General features: G+C 28.7%; 1 pseudogene across 1 annotated transcript; it reads right to left on the bottom strand.

Annotated features, from left to right (window-relative positions):
* Positions 1-24,359, bottom strand: LOC145188612 (uncharacterized; annotated as a pseudogene). The gene is made up of 19 exons (XR_016452411.1): positions 22,178-24,359; positions 17,295-17,405; positions 16,969-17,079; positions 15,918-16,028; positions 15,677-15,787; positions 15,046-15,156; positions 14,850-14,957; positions 13,959-14,114; positions 13,739-13,837; positions 13,514-13,624; positions 11,515-11,622; positions 4,737-4,847; positions 4,553-4,657; positions 4,203-4,328; positions 3,257-3,385; positions 3,029-3,160; positions 2,642-2,740; positions 2,368-2,466; positions 1-545 (listed from the first exon to the last, which is right to left on the bottom strand). The product of XR_016452411.1 is annotated as an uncharacterized LOC145188612 (transcript).
* Positions 24,360-25,029: the final 670 nt, after the last annotated feature.

The raw sequence follows: 25,029 nt of genomic DNA, 5'->3' as shown, positions 1-25,029 counted from the left end.
TAAAAGTGATTTAAATAATTTTAAAAACTTTAATGTATATACAATTTAAACCAAAATACCAAACATAATTCATAAATGTTTTCTTTCAAGATTACAAATAATTCGAAATTCCGATGCTGCAACCACTTTTAAAAACATCTGGGAATGATTCTTTTGATAAATTTTTCAAAATAGTACTCTTATTTGTTTTCTATTTAATCTTATATTTTATTTTGTTCATATCACTTAAAGTACTAGTTAAAGATTACCAAAAAGAAAATTAGCCTTAAACGTTCGTTATTTTTTAGTTCATCCTGTTGTAGGGAAACCAGGTAATAAGCCTTTCTATTGACCAGGTTTTATGTCTTTCAACCGATTTTAGTACCTTATTCTTCAAGTGTTTCCATTAACGATGCATTTATGAAGTTTAATTTATGAAGCAAGTGATACGAAATATCTTCAAAGCCATTTTTTCCATGATCATATGTACACGCAACTTCCTGTGGTTGGAGAACACTGTTGGTTTGTACCGCATACACCACACGCAGATTGAGGAGTTGGAGCAGCTATAAATATAAAAATTTTGACTTTTTTGAAAATCGATCTTCGCACTATGAAGTACACTGCCGCTCATGGAAGTTAGGACAAAAAATATTTTTTCAAAAGAACAATATTAAAATGTAGTTACGTTATAAAATTATTAACTTATATTAGTAAAATTTATTTTTATATAAAAATAGATCAAGTTAAATAAAATTTGTATAAAAAAATTCTAAATTAAGTTATTTTAATGTAAATACATTAAAATAACATAAATTGTACACGCAAGTAAAAGCCTTATCATTTTAAATTAATAAACAGAGAACCCACAAACATTAAATTCACGTATGAACCTGTATTTTACATTATCGATTCAAATCTTTTAAGCTTGTCATTTAACAAGTATTTCTATTGTTTACTGTGTTTTTATATGCAGATATGTTGTGTATTTTGTGTTAGTGTTTTAAAAATTTTAAGTGCAGAAGTTCAAAGGTAAAATTAAATTTTTTTTTTTTTTTAGTGTAAATTCAAAATATTGAAAAAAATATGCCTAAAGGTAAGCCAATAAGTGTAGAAAAAAGGGAAGAAATACTCACTTTGCTTCAAGAAGACTATACAGTTAGAAAAATAGCTAAAAAATTAAATCTGAGTAAATCAACAGTTAGCTATACAACTCGTCGATATCGAGAATCTGGAAGTTTGGAAGACAGAAATCGTCCAGGTCCTTCTCGCATAACAATAAAAACTGATGAGCGACGTATAAAAGTTATCAGTAAACATAATCGAATGTTAACTGCTCCACAAATAACAGCTATTTGCAACTGTGATCAAGAAAAAAAGTTTCTGTCAGTACAATCAAACAAAGATTGCAAAAAGCTAATTTGCATGGTCGTGTTGCAATACGAAAACCATATCAACGATAAGGTAATCGACAGAAGATATTCCGTTGGGGACAGTTCCACAAAAATTGGACGATGGATGAATGGAAACAAGTACTCTGGACCGATGAGTCAAAATTTGAAGTTTTCGAAAATAAGCGAAGAGTTTACGTTAGAAGATCTGCCGAAGAAAAAATGCTCAATGTCTGGTTCCAACAGTAAAACATGGTGAAGGCTCAGCGATAGTTTGGGGTTGTTTCTCTATGGATGGAGTGGGAGATTTGCGTAAAATCGATGGTATGATGAGAAAAGAACATTGTAGAAATGTCCTGGAAACAAGTGCAATCCCTTCGGGACTTTGATTAATCGGAGATAATTTTATTCTGATGCATGATAATGACCCTAAACATACTGCATTTACTATGTAGAAACTATTAAGAATCAAATAAAGCGGAAAATGTATTACGTGTAATGACCTAGCCCCCCAAAGCCCAGACCTTAACCCCATTGAGTTACTATGGGATTAACTGGCTAGAAAAATTAGAACTGTATGTCCAACATTAAAATCTCATTTATGGAACACTATAGAACAGGAATGGAATAATATTCAGAAAGAAACAATTAGAAAATTAATTGAAAGAATGCCAAGAACAGTAAAAGCAGTTATTAAATCAAAGGGTGGTTTTTTTTGACGAAAAGAAAGTTTAACTATTATAATGGTTTTTGTAAATTTTTATTACTAAAACTGACTAATAATATATTTTATATTGAAAATGTATAAAAAATATAATTTTTACTAATATAAATTAAAAATTCTATAACGTAATTACATATTAATATTGCTTTTTTGAAAAAATTTCCATTGTCCTAACTTCCGTGAGCGGCAGTGTCTATATATATTTAAAAAGCAGCTTATACTTCTGCATTAAATTACAAGGCAATTATCTACTGATGAAAATATTTCGTTTACCTGAACAAGTGTACCCGTTGCCCACATATCCCGGTTGACACTGACATATATGAGTTTCACATTCAGCATAAAACCCACACTTACCACCACATCCATCATCTAAAAGGAAAAATTTCACGATGATTTATAAAATATGCGAGATAATTTATCATTAAATTTTTTTCTGAATTTAGCAAAACATACTAAACCTAAAACTAAATATAAAAAATTTTGACACCAAAAAAACTTGAATTTCATGACAACAATTTTATCTGGAGTGGTTTAAATTCATTACCTTTAATACACTCATAACCGTTGCCTATCCATCCATTTCTACATTTGCAATGCCCATTGATGCATTTCGCATGAGGATCACATTTAGCGCACTTGTCGACTGAAAACAAAAAGTTAAAAAAAAAAATTTCATTGGTTGCTTATTAACTCAATTTTGTTTTTAAAACTGTGAACAACTTTGATGCAAATAAATTTCTTCAGCACTTTGCTTATACTCTATGAAAAAATGGCTTAAGAAATGTCTTCTCATTTTTATAGAAATATAACAAAGCATAAGTTTTTATGTTCTTACTTAAATAACTAACATCTTATGTATTAGAAATATATCTACATGACTATCTTATTAAAATACTTTAAGTATATTTATGGTATCAAAAAGAGCACCAACCTTCACATAAACTTCCAGTGTATTGCATGTCACAAATACAATCAAAACCATTCCCATTCTCCTTACAACTGCCACTGTTTAAACATGGATTTGGATGGCATACAGGCTGTGCTCCTCCACTTGGTGGAGAGTCTAAAGATTATTAACATTAAAAATAAATTTAATTGACATCAAATTTAATTTTTATGATTAAATTTCTCTAATGATTTCTTAAAAAATGATAAATACCTTCACATTTTGAACCTTTAAAACCGAGAGGACAAATACATTGAAATGATTCAGCAACAATAACACAAGTTCCCCCATTTAGACATGGGTTGGCTACACATGGATCTGCATGGCCACCAGGTATACGTTCTAAATGAAACAAGTAAAGTTTCTAATCTATTTTTAAGAATTTGAAATAAAAAAAAACTAAAACAGTTAGTCTTTGAATATTTTTTTATATTTTGGGGGACTTTTTTTAAAAAGAAAAATAACTAAAAATTATATCAAAGCTGTAGCAACATGAAATAGATGCCTTGGGGTTTGTCAGAGTGGAACAAAAAAAATGTTCTCTTGATTTTTAATTAAAAAACCATGTCTTCCATTTTTTTTTTTTCTGGACCAAGTTATAGTATATGAACTGAAATGTTCATTAAAAAATTACTTTCCATAGGTGTAGTCAATTAAATCAATTATTTTATCTTAATCAAGGTCATTTGCAATCTCATTTTCAAACAACAACATTGTGAAATTTGATCTGCAGTTATTTATTTCATTTAGTTACAATTATTTAATATTATGATCAAAGAATGAAAACTTACACATTGCTTGTAACATTTTAAATGTATTTTTTAAAAATAATTGTTTCATTATACAGTGGCTGGATAGCCAGAGTTTAAGTAACCAATAAATAGACCTTTAAGTAAATTTCTTTGTATCTAAATAATCAGTATAAAAATGTATGAAGGCCCAGATATTTTTTGTGGTGATCATTATTAGTACAATCACCAAGTGAGATCTTATTATGTTAAATAACAGTAAATTAATTTCTTGCTAACAAACAATTTTTAAAAAATTACAACTGCTTATATTTCTAATATATACGAGAAGATTTTACAATTTAACAAGTGTTTCACAAACTTAAGCCCCATTTTGCTACAGTACTGAGTATAATATATTAATTAAATACCTTGACAATATCGACCATCAAATCCATCAGGACAAATGCATTTATATCCCATACCAACAAGATCAGCAATGCATGTGCCTCCATTTTGACATTGATGATTTATACAAGGATCCTTTGGATGATCCTCTTGTGTAAATTAAAATCAAAGAATAAAATTACAACTTTATACATCAGAAAATATTTATGGAATTGTATGTATCTAGAAATGCATATATGTTTATATATTTGTACATTTACTTTGATCAAGTTACTACTCTATTAGGGAATTGAAAAAAAGATTCTATGAAAAAACTATCCTCAAACTTTGATGACTATTGAAGCGATAATAACAAAAAAGAATTCCAACTAACCAATTCGTTTACACATATTTATGCCATCACCTTCAAAACCAACATTGCATTCACAATGACCATTGATACATTGAGCATACAAATGACAACGTTCACAATTGTCAACTAGCAAAAAAAAGTTAGTTTATTTTCATAAAATCTACGAAAAAAGTTATGAATACAACCGTAAGAAAAAAAAACTTACTTTGACATTTATCACCGGAATATCTTTGTTCACACTCACATGTTGGACTACCATTGAAATCATTACATCGGCCATTATGCAAACAAGGATTTGGCTGGCAGGGATCAGGTTCTATAAAGTTTTGAAATAAAAATAAAAAATTTTCTTGAATTAAACAGTTGCTGGTTGTGATCTTTTTGAAATTTGATGAAACAGTTGCTGGTTGTGATCTTTTCAAACTCCTTAAACATTTTAAAAAAAAATCACCTTGAAAATACTGGTGCACATTTAAGGTAATGTTTAAATATTAATGATACTTTCATAATCAAAGTTAAGTCTGTTAAGGTATTTATCATTTATGTTTTTGTCTAGTGATTTATTATAATAATTAATGATTTATTTATGTTGCTGATTTATGATTTATTAAATTATGTCAGATATTACTGTGATTTAGTTACAAAAATACCAAAAATATTCTTTTTCTAAATGAAGCTTCTTGTGTTTTTAAGAATTGCATACTTGAAATTATGACTAAAAAGAGAGGTTACATATTTGATAGGTATGTACATGCAGTGGGGGACTGAGAAATCTGGGACCCCTAGGCTAATGACATATTATGGGCCCCTTGTGCAAAAGTTACCAATCTGACAGAAAAAATAGTAATATGTTGTTGGGGCTTCACGCAGACAGGAGTCAGGGAGATCAACTAAATTGTGTAGGAAGGAGAACTTATCTTGAACACCTGAATATGCAATAAGACGCTTCTGCATAGCAGCCAAGATGCTGTCTATGATTTGTAGGAAAACGCTTATTCTAAAATCTTCCCTTGGTAACAAGCTAACTTCCTCTTTGTTGCCTTCATGAAAAGTGGTTTGAGTACTTCTAACACGCTTATGTGCACTTAGCTTGTTGTATACATTATTGCCAGTAAGCTCCTGACCTTTACGTTCAAACAATTCAAACTCTTTTCTTAAACTGCCCATGTAGTCAGTTAGTGATTGCATCAAACTGACAGCTGTGTTAAGGTTCAACTCTGTGGCTTGTATTTGTATCCTTGAAGCAATCCATAATAGTCGACCAGAGTTCAGCCAAAATTTTAAAATCAAGCTGATTCAGCTTTTTAACTAAACTGTCTGCTTTGCGTCTTGTGCCTGCTCTTTCACAGACATCGTCTCTAATATTCTTCAAAGCATTTTTTATTTCATGGTAAACCAACTACAAAACCTTTGCCGCCTCTGCTCTAGCTGACCATCTGGTTTCACTAAGACTCTTCAAAACTGGTGTTGAGTCCAGGTTATTCTTAAGCACAGACCAGTGATGCGTTGAAGCACTCATAAACAAGTAAAGTTTCTCAATAATGTTAAAACGATGATGCTTGTGATTTGCAGTTTGCTAAGTTCAATGAGTGTGCAAAGCACGGGATGTATTCAGCATATGAATTCCGTGCCTTTATTATTGCTTGAACACCATGGTAAGTTCCAGACATGTTACTAGTATTATCATATGATTGACCACGACTGTTTGTAATGTCGATACTCATTTTTTCTAAAAATACCAAAGGCTTGTTGAGATCTCACTTGCAGTATGTCCACTCATGTCAAGAAACTTGAGGAAACGCTCAACAAGTACACAACTGTTTTCAGGTAGATATCTAACAATGCAAGTTAATCAATCAACCTTGCATGCATTTGGTGTGCTATCATAGATACTGAATAGTACTTAGCATGCTTAATTCGGTGAACATAAGTGTCCATTATTTGCTGGCCCAAAAACTTGATTACTTCAACAACACGTTCGAGCACCGATCTGAAGTATTGGCATTCGGCATTGAATTGTTTCACAATGTTTTCATCGATACAAGCTGCAGCCACTTAAAGGTTTCTGGTGCTCTGAACGGCAGCTATGTGGGCTAAAGACTTTTCATGCGCACAGATAACGGCTAAGCCATTCTTCCAGTCATTGAACTCATCACCACAAAAAAACACTTTTCTGCGTTGAAAGTAACAAACTTTGGCCCATTATCGTCATTGCCAAACTTACTTCCTGTTTCATCAACTTTTAATTGTCATCATCATTTTCTACATTTCGAACATCTTGAGAATGAGATGTTGCCTTGGGGACAGCACTTTGAACAGAAATATCATCAAGAGGCATTTGTTCTGTAACTGTTACTGAACGTTGCTTCCCAAACATCTCCGTGAGCTTAACAGTTTTTGACATTACTTCTGTGTGTGCTTCTATTGCACATTTTCTTTCACAACATCTTAGAGCTATTGACTTATGATGATATGACATTTTAGCAACTTCACAAAAGATTGGTATAATACTGTATATCAAACTTTATTTACTTAGGAACAAGATGTTTCCATGATTATCGCATATGATTAAAGCCTGAATCTGACTGACAGATTATAGATGATAGACGCACTGATTTGTCATGAGGCCAAGGAGCTTGTGTACTGGCCCCCTAAAATCACAGGCCCTTAGGCTGCAGCCTAGTTAGCCTAATGGACAGTCCGCCACTGTGTACATGTATGTTGTCTAAATCTGTATGATCTACTTTCGTATTTTATTTTTATTACCTTATCATATGATCAAGGTTATAAAAGATTGCTGCCTTTATAAAATTTATGAGCCTTTTTTTTAAATTTTCCCATTGAAAAAAACATTTTTTTAAAAAAAAGTTGATTCCCCCCTCCCTTAATTTTTCACATTTTAATATTAAAAAATGTGTTTTAATTCAAAATGTTTAAAAAGTATGTTTTATTATTCAAAATATAAAAAAAATACTTTCAAGTATTATTAGGCTGGCAAGAAAATAGATTGATATTGGCTTGGTAGTTCTGATAAATGGCACAGCTGATTGTTTTCTTCCAGTTAATATAACCTCACATTGCAGTGTTTAACTTATGTGCTTACTCTAGGTATGGCTAAAAACTCTAAGTATGGTTGTAAAAACTCTCCTAACACTTTTTGTTGTTTGGTGACTTTGTAGTTAAAAATATCAAAGAAACCTTACTAACTTTTTGTTGCATATTTGGTGACTTTGTAGTTAAAAATATCAAAGAAAACTTACTAACTTTGTGAAAAAGTATACTTTGCATATTTTGGTGTAGAAATTAGTAATCAAGGCAAATGTTGGGTTCCTCACAAAGTATGCTATGTTTGTGTCATGTTTGAATCTTCGGAAATGATATAAGAAAGAAAAAAGCTTTTAAATTTACAGTACCCATGGTGTGGAGAGAGCAAAAATCCGTTCAAACCATTGTTATTTTTGGACAACTGATGTTTCTCTAGATAACTCCAAAGATAGTACATTATCTCTATAATACATCAATTATATTTTTAAAAATAGGGAAAATCTGATACATAAAAATTAAAAAATTGTTACATCTGATTGTTACAATAGTTCATCTGATTACATTGATTTTAATGATATAGTAAGAGATTTAAGTTTGAATAAGGAAAAAGCAGAATTGCTTGTTTCTAGAATTTTTGTACAACCATCTTGACTTTTTCTCAAACACTTGGGTAATGTGAGTGAAGAGCAGTGGGAACAGTTTCATCAAGACATAAAAGAGATGGAGATATAAGGGATGGTGGAATATTAACATTAAGGGATGGGAACAGACTACTGTTGGTCACTTCATAGAGAACAACAAAATGCATCACGCCAGAGAAAAAGTTACACAAGCAATTTTACAAAGAAAAGGGATAGGAAATACTCATATTGCAGTAATTTAATATTATTGTAAGTAAAAATATTAATGTAATAAAAAAAAAAATATGACTTTAATTTTTATGTATCAGAATTTCCCAATTATATATATATATATATATATATATATATATATATATATATATATATATATATATATATATATATATATATACACACATATTTCTAATTTCTAAGTAGTTGAAATAATAATAACTACTATAACAAATTCTGTTTGACTTAAAATTTAACATTTAGGTAAGGCTCTAAATTTTCAACTGCATTGATTTATACAAAAAGTGATATTGCTATTATGTATGTAGAAATGAAGATACTAAAGGCAAAGGGTGAAGTTCTGCTAATGAAATTAACAATTAGTTAGCACTAAAATTGAAAATATATGGCATAAATTCAGTTTTAATGGAACTAATGGAAAAAGTAAATTAAAAAAACCTAACTTATATAAAACTTCAAGACTTTTGACAACATGTTTGATATAGGCTCATGTAACTGCTATGATACAGAAGTGGAAAGAGCAAATTGCAGATGCACTCTTAAAAAGCCAATTAAAGAGTAGAATGCAAATGTTTGGCAAAAACAACACAAAAATTAATTTAGATTATTTGATTGTGTCTTCACATCTACTTTAAAAAAAAACTTGTAACAAGACAACATCAGTTAAAAATACATACTAATGTGAGTCTGTATATGAGGAAAATTTGTGATAAAATGAAATTAGTCAGAACCAAGTACATCAATTTACTTTTTTGTCAGAAGAACTTCTGTCAGAAGAGTTCTCCATCAGAGAGACAGTCAAAGGAGTTTCACCAAAGAAGCAAAAAATAGAACCAACCTCTAAACTAATACTCAAATAAATGGCAGTTTTTGAGCTAACAAAATAATGAACAAGCAACTTAGATTTGTTGCACACTGCTTTGAAGTCAGTCTAAGTAACAAATGTGGAGGCTAAAAGGTCATTTTCTGCAAGTGGTCTATATGTCACTGAACAAAAGTCAATGTTAAAATGAGGAAACAATGCTTTATATTTTTTATAAGTCTATTATCTCAAGAAACACAAAATTAACCATTAAAACTTCTATTTGTTTACTACTTAATGAAATTCCAATATGTATGAGATTGTTGCTATATGTTTTTGCTGCTATTTTTCCCCTGAAATATATATAGTAAAAATATATTGGTAAATAACAGAAGACTTAACTAATTTAGCAGTAGTTCCTTTCGAAAAAATCAAAGCTTTTCATTTAATTCCTGATAACAACTTCAGTGAATTAAGCTCAGATAAAAAATATCTATGCAGAATCTGTTTATCTATTTGGGAGAGGTTTCAAAAAAATCTCTAAAAATTCTCCCATATTAACCATGTTCAGCAACTCACAAGAGCAAAACATATTCTACACTTATACATTTACATCTACAGTAAAGCTGGTGAAAGAACTTATTGACTTGGCTTTAATAATTATGCAATACTATGCACCAGGGTGGTTCCATATCAAATCACATTATTTGGCAATTGATGGTACTCAAAATTTCTGGTTTCTTATTCAATCAATTAGAAATCCAGTTATTGATTTAAAATTGGTAAATTGGGATATTAAGAAATCCAATTCACTACCTTTATTGAATGACTATTCAATTGAAGATATTTTGAAAGTTAATGACAGTTCATTGAATATTCCAAAATATCTTTGTCATCAAATATGGAAAGAATTATTTAAATAGCACAAAGGCATCAGAAAATAAATATGACTATAAAAAACATTACAAATTTGTAATAAACTTATTGGAGTAGAGGAAAAATCCCCAAGTTTAATTGGAAAGCACAATGAGACATTAATACAAAGATGTAAAAACAAATGTAGTTGTGTTTTTTTAAATGAGTTTTTATTACATTAAATATAAATTCTATTCAGTATTTATCTGCTTAAAAAAGCTAATATATGAAAAGGTTGCATTTTTAAGGTGCCTTACTTAAGTCAGTATTTTAATAGAACATTTTTGTTTTTTTATGGCATAAAATGGAATTAAGATGAAAGTTGCTTATACTTTTATTTTTTGCTAAAATGCTATAAACTCAATTTTGTATATGGCCCCTACAGAGGCTAACACAGGCTTCAAAATTGTTTTACATGCTATATACATATGTAGGAATCGTACACAAATGCTGATTCTTAAAAAGAAAATTTGACCTGCCCTAGTAGTAAGCTCTGGTGTAATATACCACGAATGGCACAGCATTATATAAAGATCATAACCTTTCAAAGCTTCAGTATCATAATTACTCAGACATTGAATCAGCTGTATGAAGATTGCAGCCTCTTGCACAATTCTACTGGTAAACCATGACTGAATATAGATGCATAAAATGAATCAATTGAACTGTTGAATGCCTTTCAGTTTCCATTTCAGTTCTCACCCAACTTTTAAGGTTAAAACTTAGTTTTACATTTCAAGTAAATTGACATTAAATCTAACAAAATATCATTAAATTTAAAACAATTTATTTTAGCACTTGAAAAGAAATGTAGCAAATAATATTCACATAATATTTTACATTTTACTGCTGCAGATTGCCTACAGTAAGTATAAGATTAAATAAATGAAGAGTTGCTTTTGTTTTTGTAATTTTTCTACAAAATTTATATCCAACATAATTTAATATTTAAATTATGTTGGATACATAACTTGTGTGATAACTATGTAACTATGTATTCAACGTAATTTCTATAAATAAAATCAACAAAAAAAATAAAAATAAAAATAAATTGTGACTAATAACTACTTTAACTTGCTTTAAAAAAAAATAAAATAAAATTTTGATAACACTTCTGCTGTTTAGCTTTCCTGCAACAAATACAGTTAATAATAATTAGATATGCTTAACAATCAACAGCTATATGCCTAACAATTAACAATTTGATGTCTAGCAATCAACAATTTGGTGTTTAACTACAACTATATAAAAACAAAGAAACATGCTATAAAATTAAATTTGAAAACAGTAATTTTTCAAAATTTAAAAACAACAAAAACAAGGATAAAGTTTATAGAAAAATTACATACTTTCACATTCTTTCCCCTTATACCCTTCACATAAGCATTTGAAGCCTCCAGTTAGAGGAATGCATGTTCCTCCATTCTTACATGGGTTTGGTTCACAATATTTGCGATCTAAAATAAACCATTTGCAGCATAACAGGTGACAACTGAAAAATGAGACTGGATTTAAAGACACATATCTCTTTTAACGTAGGTAAAAGAGAAATGTGTTTTTATGCAGAATTTGTTTATCTATTTGAGAGATGTTAAAAAAAAATCTCTAAAAATTCTAACGTAGATAAAAGAGATATGTGTTTAAAAAGGTAAAACAAAAAGGAAAAATTTTTTGGAAAGTATTTTTACTCTAGTTTTTATCTATATAATCAGTTATTTTCAATTAAACCATTCCTTCTGACTTTATCAACTAGGCCTGATATAGACTGAGCTAAACTCAGTATGAGCTCAATATCAATTTTATTAAGGCAATACTTGATTCTAGAGCGTAATTTTTTAAGATTTTCTGCATGCCAATTAATCTTGTAGACAAGGCCTTTCAAAATACTGCAAAAATTTTTGATAGGACGACATTCTGGTAAGTTTGCAGGGTTATCCACTTTCTCAACAAAATGCACTTTTTTCTTGTTTAGGTACGTGATTACTGTTTTTGCACAGTAAGATGATGCCAATGATACTTATCCATGAATGGAATAAGTCTCTTCTTAATGTATTTGTTTGAGTAGATTTCTTGTTTTACAGCCAGTCCACTAGGCACAAAATAGGGCTGAGAAATGCCATTTTCAGAAAAAACAATCCATAGAAATTTTTTTTGAAACATTTATTTTGTTTGGTATTTAACTGTAGATGGATAAGATTTTAAATCACTAGTATAAAATATATCATTTCCATTGATACTGGAGTGATTTGATGTGAAATAAGACTCATCATCAATGATTGGTTTACGATTTTAAAATTTCTGACACAATCAACTGCACTTAGTTCTAGCAACTGGTTTTTGCTGGTCAGAACGTTTTGGAAATGTAATTTTTTTTCTTTGTTTAACTTTTTTCTTTTTTTTTTAATGCTTTACTAATGTATTGCTGAGTACAGTTGAACTTTTAAGCTGCCTGTTGTTGAGAAACTTTGTCTTTATGGTCAAACATAACTTTGACCCTTTTAATGCTTGTCTTGGTCATTTTTTAACCTTTCCTCCACTTCCTTGAACTCTTTGGTAGCCAGATTCACTTTCAGCATGTTTAACTATCTTGCAGATAATACTTTTAGGTATACTCTCAGTTTTAAAGTGGTCATAAGTGAAGTTCTTATAAAATTCATTCACACATTTTCTAATCTCTTCTTGTTTTGAACTCATTTTTTTATTCATTTTTCTGTAAAAAAAAAAAACAACAAAAAAAAAACAAAAAAAAAAACAAACACATAAAATATTTAAAAACTAAAAACAAAATACTTTTTAAAACATTTTTCCTTTTTGTTTTACCTTAAAAGAAATATGTGTCTTTAAATGTGATCTTTCTTTTCTTCAAACATTAATTTTAAGTCAAAGATCACAAATCATGAGATAATTACTTTATAATGCATTAACAAAATGAAACAATTATAATTTTTTTATCATCCTGTAATATCCTATTATGGAGTATTGATTTCAATAATATCTTGCTAAATGAAAAACTTTAAAAAAATGTTTCATGTAATAGCTAACATCCTAAACCTAAATATCTCACTTTAAAATATAGGAAACCTTTGCAGGAACATCTTTTGTGTTTTGACAAGAATAATTGTAAGAATGTCATAGTACTATTTCAACTAGAATCATTTCAACTAGAATCATTTCAACTAGAATCATTTCAACTAGAATAATTTCTATTGGAGTAATTTCTAGTTGAAATATTTCCACTATCTTAAAATTGAGCTTTAAATAACGTAAAATACATAAAATGTAAATGTTGAACTTGTATCAAATAAAATAGGATTCATTTAATTTGTTTTTACAGTTCCTTATTAATACCTTGACAATGTTCTCCAGTCCATCCCTGAGGGCAGATACAATCATATGAACCAAGATAATCTTTGCAAGTGCCACCATTTAAACAAGGGTTACTTGGGTGACACAAGCTTTCTAAATAATTTAATTTAAAAAAGACTTTTTTTTATCATATACATGCTAACTATAATTGCTTAATAAACTTTAGCATCTTAGTTTGAAATGAAAAACAATACTGAAATGCCTTACTTCTCAGACAAACTTTGCCATCACCTTGATATCCATCTTTGCAAATACACTTTCCTTTCTCGCAAATTGCATGTGGATCACAGTACCTACATTCATCATCTAAAGGAAAACTTCTTTTCAAATGAGTATAACTGAAATAAACCAATATAAATTTTTGTGATACCCAAGTAATAAGTAATACCAAAAATATTATTAGTAACTAAAAATAGCATAAAATTACCTTCACAATTTTTTCCAGAGTAACCATCAGGACAGTGACAGTGGTACATAAGGTTATTTCCACTTAAAAAGACAGGTATTGGGTAGATGTTTTCACTGAAGTACTCATAACAAGTTCCTCCATTTAAACATGGTTGTGCAACACATGGACTTGCAGCTTAAATAAATTTGTTGTATTTGTTATTAAATCATGTGGATTGAACCAGGACATAATCTTGTTGATAAAATCTAGTTTTGCAAATTGAAGTAGCAAATAATAATACCAAATTAATTAAAAAAGCAAATTATTGACTTATCAAAAACTACAAATTATTTGACTTATTTACTAACTGAATAGTCCATTTGCTGCAAAAATGAACTATTTAGTCAATAAATAAGCTAAATAATTTGTATTCCAAATAAATGGACTGCAAAACAGGCATCTTTAACATGTTTGATTCACAATCTCTATTGGCACTAAACAATAACATTTTAAACTTTGTATTTGGTTTTTATCTAAACAGTACAATAGTCTTTTGCTGACAATAGTCATTTAGCTTGATCATATAAATCATTCTAATATGTATTAAGATTTTGTAAAACTATAGGTTTGCTTCTGGACTCTAAGAGGGGGTCTTGACTTTGTCCCTATACACTAGAGGTATTCTTATGCATTTAGATACAATAATTGTCAACTTGGTTGGTCAACTACATTAACATACCAATTAATCTAGACACTGTAAGCATTTCATAATGAAATGACTGGTATAAAAACACCTACAGAGTAATTGAGTTAGTGAATTTAAGCAAACCAGTCAATAAAATGCCATTAGAAAGGTTTCAATTATCACATAAACAATGAGTAAAAACTTATTACTGTAAAAAGCATTGGATTTCTGATATTTACACTTACATTGGCATTTTTCTCCAAGGAAACCATCTGTGCATGCACAAAAAGGATTGCCATTTTTAACATAACAAGTTCCACCATTTGCACATGGTGTTGGATGGCATACATGATCTAGAAAAAATATTACAGGAACTCTATCAAAATGAAATATTGTTCTTTAAATACTTTACTTTGTGGTAAATAGTTGTAAATGAACAACCTTGACAGTTTTGTCCTTTGTACCCACTTCTGCAAGAACATGAGTAACCAAAGTTCTCTTCATTGCAAGTACCACCATTTAGACATGGATTTGATGAGCAACTGCTGCGTGCTAAACAAAAGTATGAGACCACTACAGATGGAATTTAAAATTGAATAGAATAACAAAAACTGTGACAAATTAATAACAATAAAAAAATATGTTTTAAAAATAATACTAGGTATAGTTAAGGCAAGACAAAATTTTAAAATACAAACTTCATTAATCAGGTTAAAAAGGTAAGCTTTTAAAAATAGATCCTAACCTTCAAAATAATTTAAAAAAGTTTTAGTTATGCTTTTCCAGAGTTTAACTAACACAGAACATGTAAAATCATGTTCTGTGTCAGTCATCCATCTTGTAGCAAGTCATCATTATTGAACTTTTTGTGAATTAACAATTTTATAATCATTTTAAAAAACACAAAATTTTGCAGACCATTCTAAATGTTGTAATTTTATTTATTAAATGCAAAATAATTTGTTTAATATTTTTACTTAAAATAACTTTGGTAAACTAGACAATATTTTAAGCAAATAAAATGTAATAAGAACACATCTGTACACACAAAAAAACAATCAAAGTAACAAACCTTCACAAGTGACCCCTTTAAAACCAATTGTACAAGTACATTCAAACTTTGCATTTCTTTCAGCACATGTTCCACCATTTTTACATGGGCTTGGGCTGCACTGGTTAACCTCTATGCAGGGTAAAGAAACAAAAAATGAAGCTTGAAAAATTACTTCAGTTTACATTCAAGTTAAGAAAATTAAAGTATAATGATTATTCCCTATAAAAGTTTATTAGCTGTAAATTTTTTAAACCTTTACCTTCACAAATCTTTCCTTTATACCCCTCTTTGCACGAGCATTCAAAACCCTCTTCAGTCTCAGTACATGTTCCACCATTTTTACATGGTGATGGGTGGCATTTATTTTCCTCTATAATTTAAAGATTTAAAAAAGCATATCATTTTTTAAATTAAAGCTTTTTTGGTTATTATGTAACATACTTATCATCATAGTATAAGTTTCATGACTTTGTTTTGAAATACAGTATAGCCAGGTTGCAAAATATTTAGAAGAAATGTTAAATGTGGCTGAAGTGCAGATACTTTTTAATAAAAACAGGTTGAGACATACTCAAATGAAAAACCAATTAAACATGGATCTCATAATGTATCACAGTTCAAACAGCTATCAATTATGAGATCATAATTTCATTCACTATTCAAAATGTAAACAATAAATGTTACAAACATATATTGGACAGAAGTAATTTATATTTAAAGTTTTAGAGCAGCATAAGGAATACTTTTCCAAATGCAATTATGACACATATACTAAAATTAACATAGTGCTGGATTTTTATTTTTACACTTTTGAAGTTAATCTAATTAAATATATTATTACTCATTAAACATCCCTGTTACTACTGTTACTACTGTGCTTTCTACTAACAACTTAATTGACTAAATATGTGTAACTATATATTTAAGATGTATTACAAAAGTTTAAAAATCAAATGTTGGGTTAATGGTTTTTTAAATAAGTTACATTATATATGTAATTACCTATACTAGGTCAAGGTATTTGTTTGAAAAATATTTATAGGTAGAAACAATAAGAATAGATCTTTATTTAACCAATAATGATTTTAAATTTATTATTTTTGCATTAGGGTCAACAGATTGCTGCGTGTGAGTATATACATGCATACATGCATACATGCATACATCCATCCATCCATACATGCATGCATACATACATACATACATACATACATACATACATACATACATACATACATACATACATACATACATACATACATGCATGCATACATACATACATACATACACATATACATACAATTTTTTACCTTCACAATGAAGTCCTTTAAATCCAGTTTGACAGACACATTCAAAACTTCCTCCTACATCATAGCATGTTCCCCCATTTCTGCATGGGTTTGGTTCACATTGACTTCGAGCTATGAAAAAACTATGTTAAATGATGCAGAGTAAGTACATCCAGCTAGTTATACTATAATTATGATAATACTTATAACAAACAAAAGATAAATATAAATGTATATATATATATATATATATATATATATATATATATATATATATATATATATATATATATATATATATATATATATATATATATATATATATATATATATATAAGTATACATACTTTCACAATGGATTCCAAGATATCCAACAGGGCAAGTGCACTCATAACCATGAACCAGTATTGTACACGTTCCAGAATTTAAGCATGGCGTTGGTTCACACCGACCATGAACTATTTTTTTAAAAAAAAACTTTTATAAGTTGTATTTTTATAAGAAACAGCCAGAGTATCATTTAGTAGTGCATCTTTACAAGTGTTGAGAATATTGTCTATTAAATTGGTTTAACACTTAGTCTTTTGGCAGCTATCTGGCATCTGTTTAAAATGTACTGATAAAAGATATCTGAAAGTATAATTGAATTGCTGGTTCATTAAGTTTAAGAGGCCGTGACAAAACTGCACTTTTGGTCTTAAGATAAAACTAATATTAAATTGGTGTTAACACTGTAATTTACAAACACAATAAGCATAGGGTCCCTTCTATTTTATGGTGTTTTAGAGAAAACTAGTGAATTAGCCTTTTCCTTAATACGTTTTATATGAAAAACGTTATCTTCTCAAGTATTTCATATAAAGTATTTTGAGTTTAACTATAGTACATATACAGCTCTTATTTGTAGAAGAGAAAGAAAATGAAATTCTTTTTATATTGATAACAGTTTTTTTAAAAAACAACCATTTTGGAGACACTTAAAAGAAATCTTGCTTTTTCTCCTGATAGAAGGCATGAACTAGCAAACACATGGGATACTTGCAAACAAACAAGTGATATTTACACTGCTTTTTTTATACACCCTATGAAAGGATGAATATACTTCAACTCTATAATAAGTAACAAAAGCAAGTTTTATAAATTAAATTGATAACTCAGTTGTAAAAAAAAACCCAAAATTTTGATATAACAGTGAGTTTAAAATTATTCCTAATATATTCTCTCAAATGTAAACACATATTGTACACAGATATACCTAATAAGCATTAGAAAAAGCTTTTTGAAAATCCAAGTGTTCTACCATAAACTATACAATAAAGGTGTAAAATTAAAATTATACTTATGACCTTTCAATGTTCTAGCCCTACCTAATCTCCCCTAACATTCTAACAAGTTCAACAGATATATTTTGTTTTAGTGCTGTTACTAAATATGTTTTTTCTTTATATTCATGTATTTCTTATGTTCATGTATATATTCAAAATAGAAGGAATGGCAAAACTCCTTACAGATCATACGGTTACCGTCAAGAAAAAAGTAAAATTAGCAATAGTTAAATTATTTTGCTTTTATTTTATGGTTTATCTCAGTTTTTCGTTACAGTCTTATCATAGTCATAATAACAGATAGTCTGGCCAGTTAAGCCGTTTTTGCAAGATTCTATTGTTTTCAAACAATAGAAGTTAAAACTTTGAATTTATGTTGAAAATAGTTAATTTATTGTGCCCAGTCTACTAACTAGTGCACAAAAATCTAAAAAATGGCAAACTTTAGAGAGGAACAGTCCATTGATTCTCTTATATTAGATCTAGAATCAGACGGATTTTTTTTTAAAAAAGAAAGTTTCTTAATGATGTCGATGCTTTTCTAACAGAAATTGAGAATGGAAGCATTTCAAACAACTTTAACTGCCAGCAGTCTGTGAAAAAATGCAAATCAGAGAAAGGACTCAAACACCACATAACAACACATCACTTTAAGATTGACTCTTCAACACTGCAAAGAAATGCAGCAACTGATATTAAGCGTGCATGTACTGCAGAAGAGTTTACAACTTTCATTAAAAAAAGCATTTAAATTGTGGAAAACGATCTTTGCTACCCTCCATTTATCAGAGATGAGCTTTCAAGGTACAGTTTCTCAGAAGATGATGCAAAGCATTCATTCGATCTAATAAAGGAAGTTATTGAAAATTTTAATGGTGATACAGAAGTTTTTTATCCACAATTTTATAAAGTTGCTGGTCAGAATGGTTTTATGAAAAATCTCACAGATAAAACCTCAACTCTTGTAGGATATGACCTTGCAAATCACATTTTGGTTCACTTGACTAAGTCTAAAAATGCCACCTCAGTTTTAGTTATTGATGATGAAATTAAGTTTACAGACAAAGAAAAAAATTTAATTGAATATTTGGGTGGGTATGTATTTAGTACTTTTTATTGAAGGATACGTTATTCAAAAAGTTGACAAACCAGATTTGACAAGAAACACTCTCAATTTTGTTGGCTGGAAAAATTGTAGAAAATGATTCTAATTATTTTGACAAGTATAATCATAATACTAATAAAAAATTTACTATTTTAAAAAATCGAGGTGGTCTTTGGTTTATATCATCTGATGCTTTGTCACTAATTAAAATAGCAGGAATAGCATTTAGAAAATCAACAAAAATTTTAAATAAAAATGTTGACTGCAGAGTTGCTTCAAGATGTTGGGGTTTTATCTCACTTCTCAAAAATTTGCAATGTTTCTTCTACCAAAATATCAAAAGAATTGTCTCTCAATCTTCTAGACCATCTTTCAACTCTTTATATTTGTGTTTGCTCATTTTCCTATTCAAAGGACCTTGTAAATTTGCATAAAATCAAATCTAAGAACAAAAGAACAAACTCGTTAAGAAAAGAAATCAAGAAAAGATCTTTGAACTCCACTGAATAGTTTAAATAAAAAATAGATATTAGAAAAGGTTATTTTCATAGCCATAAATGTCATTAAAAATATATTCTTGCATAGGAACTATATTGCAGCATGATGGAGAGATGCAATTATTAATAAAGTGAAAACCAAATGAAGTTAAGAAAGTTCTTATTTTAAGTATCAAATGCTATATAATTAAAAGTAGTTTAATAGTTATTCATTTTTATTATTTTATTAAGATAAGTTTATTAAAATAATTTTGAAATAAATAATGTTAAGAATTTTATTTTAGCCTCTCCTTTCTTTGTAGCAGAACTTCAACTTAAGAGATCACTTTTCAGTCTCCTAGAGAATTTTAAAGGTTAACAATGTACCTTTTGGTGCCCCAATTACCACTTACCTTTAGTTTCCACAAGTAAATTACTCTAATTGTCACATGCACAGTGTGAGACATGGTGGCAACAAAAAATTAAGTCAAAAAATCATTTCATCTCACTATTACATTTCTTAATAAAAAATAGTATTCAAGACTTGGCAACCTTTCTTGCAAATACTAAGGACAAATGTATGTATATATATGTATATATATATATATATATATATATATATATATATATATATATCTGTGTGTGTGTATATATATATATTTATATATATATACATATATATATATATATATATATATATATATATATATATATATATATATATATATATATATATATATATATATATATATATATCTGTGTGTATATATATATATATATATATTTATATATATATATATATATGTATATATATATATATATATATATATATATATATATATATATATATATATATATATATATATATATATATATATATATATATATATATATATAGAGAGAGAGAGAGAGAGAGAGAGAGAGAGAGAGAGAGAGAGAGAGAGAGAGAGGGAGAGAGAGAGAGTGACACACACACAATTATTTTATACAAACAATGCCTTTATAAGGTTTGTGCCAATGAATATAGCCGTTTTTGAGTTTTTGATTTCCTTCTTTTGATGAGTTCATTTTTTGATACAATTTTGGCGTGGTAAAGGTTAACAATGTACCTTTTGGTGCCCCAATTACCACTTACCTTTAGTTTCCACAAGCAAGCTCTTTGGTAAAGGTCTTTGGTTCTTGATTATTATCAAGACTATTAGTTTCTATAATTGGTAACCTAATGTTTTCTAAGGAGAGATTTGGGCAAGTGTGAAGGCCATAGTTTAGATCTTTATAAAAGAATTCAGATATCTGATTCCACAAAATGTGATTATCAGTATTCCACATATATCTTTGTTTACAAACAGTGTACACCAGCTAGTAGACTGGGTTCTAAAAAAACTCTAAGAATAAGATAAACAAAAGCGCATTTCAACTGGCCAGACTATGTATTTGATGACTATGATCTCTCAAAACACCATCACAAAATGAAAACTGACAGATGAATGATGGGAAAATAATTTTGTATATATTTGTAAAGATTTTCACGATTAATGATCCTGCTTCGTAAATGGCTGATCATTTTTGTTTTCAAATTTGTCAGTATAAATTTGAACATTCATATTTTTATTGGTATCAGTGAGGAATAAATTTGTATCGTCTACAATTATTATAACAGTTGTGAAGATTACTTTTATGGGTCCACTACGCACCGTGTTGTGACCTAACAAAGTCCTATGCTTTAAGAAAGTCCTAATTTAAGAAATGACAAGTTTCGTATATATAAAATAAACATAAGGGGAAAATAACTTAGTTATTTTAACTAGATATCTAGTTTTTTTAACTACATTTTAACTAGATATCTAGTTAAAATATCAAAGTTATTTTTCCCAAATTTATTTTATATATACGAAATTTGTCATTTCTTAAATTAGGACTTTCTTAAAGCATAGGACTTTGTTAGGTCACACCACGGTAAGGATAAAAATTTAATTTGTAATAACATAGTATTAAGGAAGGGCTTAAATTTTTAACTCTAAAATATTCAATTGTTCTTTTTAAAAATCTGAAACGTGGCCATAAAAAAACAACAGCGTCTTATTTAAATAATTTGTGAAAGGCATTAAGTCTTCAGGCCTCCCTTGAACAAATTTAGGTTTTAAATTGTAAATGGATTTTCTGTCACAAAATAGTGTTGTTATGATAGAAACGTTGCGATGGAGAATATTATAATAATAATAAAAAAAATTTCAATTATGGACAATATTCAACAAAAGCAAATCCAAACATAATATCCGCTTCCTTTCTCTTGCATAAATAACCGAACCGAGCATTTTACTTACTAACATGATGGTGATGATGAATAAGATGATGGGTATGTGTATATTCGATCGGCACTTCTTCTTGACCTATTTCTTCGTTCTCGCAGCATACGTCGCAGCAGCCTTCACCGCAGCAATTACTTTCACGATGTATATATGACGGATCAGCAACTTCACTAAAATGATTTTGATGTAAAAAATGCCCCTCATGCACTCCTCCCTCAGGATAAAAGACGTATTCTCTTTTCGTGTTATTTTCCATTTTTCGAAAATTATGCCCCTCTTGTTTTACATCCGGCAGGGGGATGTAATTGCGTTTTGTCCCATTATAATAATAACTACTTTCTGCCTTGTTTTCTTGAATTTGTTTAATTATTTCACGTGCCCTTTTTTCTCTCAATTTTTTTATTGCTTTTGGCATATATAAATCGTAAGTTCTGTAAAGGTACAAGCAAGTAATAACCAATACAACAAACAACCAAGTTGTTTTCCTCATTTCCAACAAATATATTTCATTCAAACATTTCAATCTACAAGTGAAGCAAATGGAAATTTCATTTCTTATATCTATCTTATACGCAATAACTCTGTTTCATTTTTATTTATTTTACTAGCGATTGAGTGCGTTGAAGCGTGTGAAGTAGACATCTTCAAATGCATTTACCGATGCGTGAGGGTTTTTTTTGCAGCTAGTTTAACTATGAAAACTGATCGCTAAATTATGGGAACCTTAAAGATCATTAAAAGAAAGTTTGATACAAAAAACTACGGTATATTGCTTTTAAACCTTCCAACTAGTCTAGTTTAGCAAGTGAATATTGGAGGAACATTTACATAATAAATACGCATTCATTACTTAAACCGCAATAGTTAAAAAAGTATGCAAAAAATAGAAAAAAAAAATTTCAATTTCTTCCTTAGATAAAAATCTTTTTTCCATTGGGAAAAATTATAAAATAAAATTTCGATTAAAGATTTAAAATCTTAGCAACAATATGCATCAAATAATGGAAAATGTTTAGGATTAGTTCTTTCTTTAAATCATTGAAGACTCAACAGGGGAAAAAATCGGCAGTTACACTTGCGGTTTTGAGATAATAAGTTTTTAAACTTGGACGAGGATTACTTTTCCATTTCTAAGGTTATTGTTTTCAAAGTTTTCTCGTGGACTAGACCATTTCGTTCACTTAAACTTTGATTAACAACAAACTTTATTAAACTATCTAGTAGTTAGGGGCGAAAACTTCAACTTTGACTCTTTGATTTTCAATTATTTAAAGTTAAAAAAAAAAAAAATAAAACAAAACAAAAAAAGAAAACACCAACAAAAAATAAAACACTAAAAAAAAATTTGAAAAAGAGATTTGCTGTCATAATTTGCCAGTTCAACAATGTTGCTTATTCTTTACAAATGATAAAATTCTTGGAAAGTTTTAAAAACGAAGAGGTTCATGGGAAGCATGAAGTTTGAAAACAGCAAACAAAATAATTTTTGTTATTCAACCAGAATGTAAGCTAATAAAATGCTACTCAGAAAAAGATAGATTATAACCAGTTTTGTCAAGGATTAAGTGTAATTAATCCATAAAACATAAACTTACAAAACCCTAACTTTCAAAATAAAAAGAAAACAGTAAAAAAGGGAGGACTACACACACAAAAAAAAGGAGCTAAAAAAAATCACTATATTTATTATTTGATAAAAAATCAATCCAATCTTACAACAGCCTGCTGTGAGAAACCTCTGGTTATTCAATAATGAACAATATTATAAAAATATATATATGTACATATTTGTATAACTGATGACATAATAGTTACAGTAATTGCTAATATAATTCATATTTACTATCATCATAATAATATTATATTGCTAACAAATATTTGCAGTGTACAATTTGTCTATAAAAGTAATATACTCAAGGCATGACAGTTTCAAAGCCCTATGTTATTACCTACTTTCATAAAATGGTTTTTAAAAATAAATAATAACATCATTTATAAAGGAATAAATAAAGATTAAGGCTAATTAACTCTCACTAAAGTTAATGAAACACAGAACTTAGGAATTAAATTCTAAAATTGACAGTATGTAACCTTAGAAACAAGAAGCAAATATAGTACAATAATGATGTCTTTATAATAAAAATAAAAAATATAGTGTATCGGCCAAATTTAATAAAAAAAAAAACAACAACAAACAAAAAAATAATATAAACATTAACTTTTCAAAAGCAAACTATTTACAGCAATCCTCTCATCTATGAAATCACAGAGATGATAAAAACCATAAATTAACAAGGAAAAAACTAGAACAATGTAAAATTAAGTTATAATTTTATATAAAAAAGTAATCACAAATTAAGACAAGGTAAGTGTTGATAAATTATATAAAACTAGAAAATAAACAATAACTGAATAATGTCAATTTGAAACCAAAATAAATATATAAACCTTTTTTTATTAAGAAGTACTCTCATAGCATATATGTATTTTTCGGTCAAGAGACAAAGTGAAGGTTGTCTTGGGACGAAGGCTTTTACCTTAGTTATGCTAATACCAAATTGTTTGTCATCATCTTGGTATATAAAACAGTAAATACTCAACCTCATGACAGGTATGTTTATGTAAATGTAAATAAGCAATTACTAAGATGCACAATTGCTTTATGCTGCTACAAGTATGTATATATATATTTGTAATGACCATTCAAATTAATTTTTTCAAACAACATTTTTGAAATATCTTAAGTTTCTGAATATAAAAGCATTAAATTTTTATTATGCTTTGCATTTTGATATACTATGGCAGTTGTTAGCTTAAGCTATCTCCTTAAACAAACAACATGTTGCTGCAAAACTTCTGCACACATT

The sequence above is a fragment of the Hydra viridissima genome, unplaced genomic scaffold, assembly GCF_058129835.1.
Source record: "Hydra viridissima isolate aposymbiotic clone 2 unplaced genomic scaffold, HvirCarnegie_v1 scaffold_5, whole genome shotgun sequence".
Taxonomy (NCBI): Eukaryota; Metazoa; Cnidaria; class Hydrozoa; order Anthoathecata; family Hydridae; genus Hydra; species Hydra viridissima.
The sequence above is the reverse complement of the archived record's forward strand: the minus strand, read 5'-3'. Positions and strand labels throughout refer to the sequence as shown.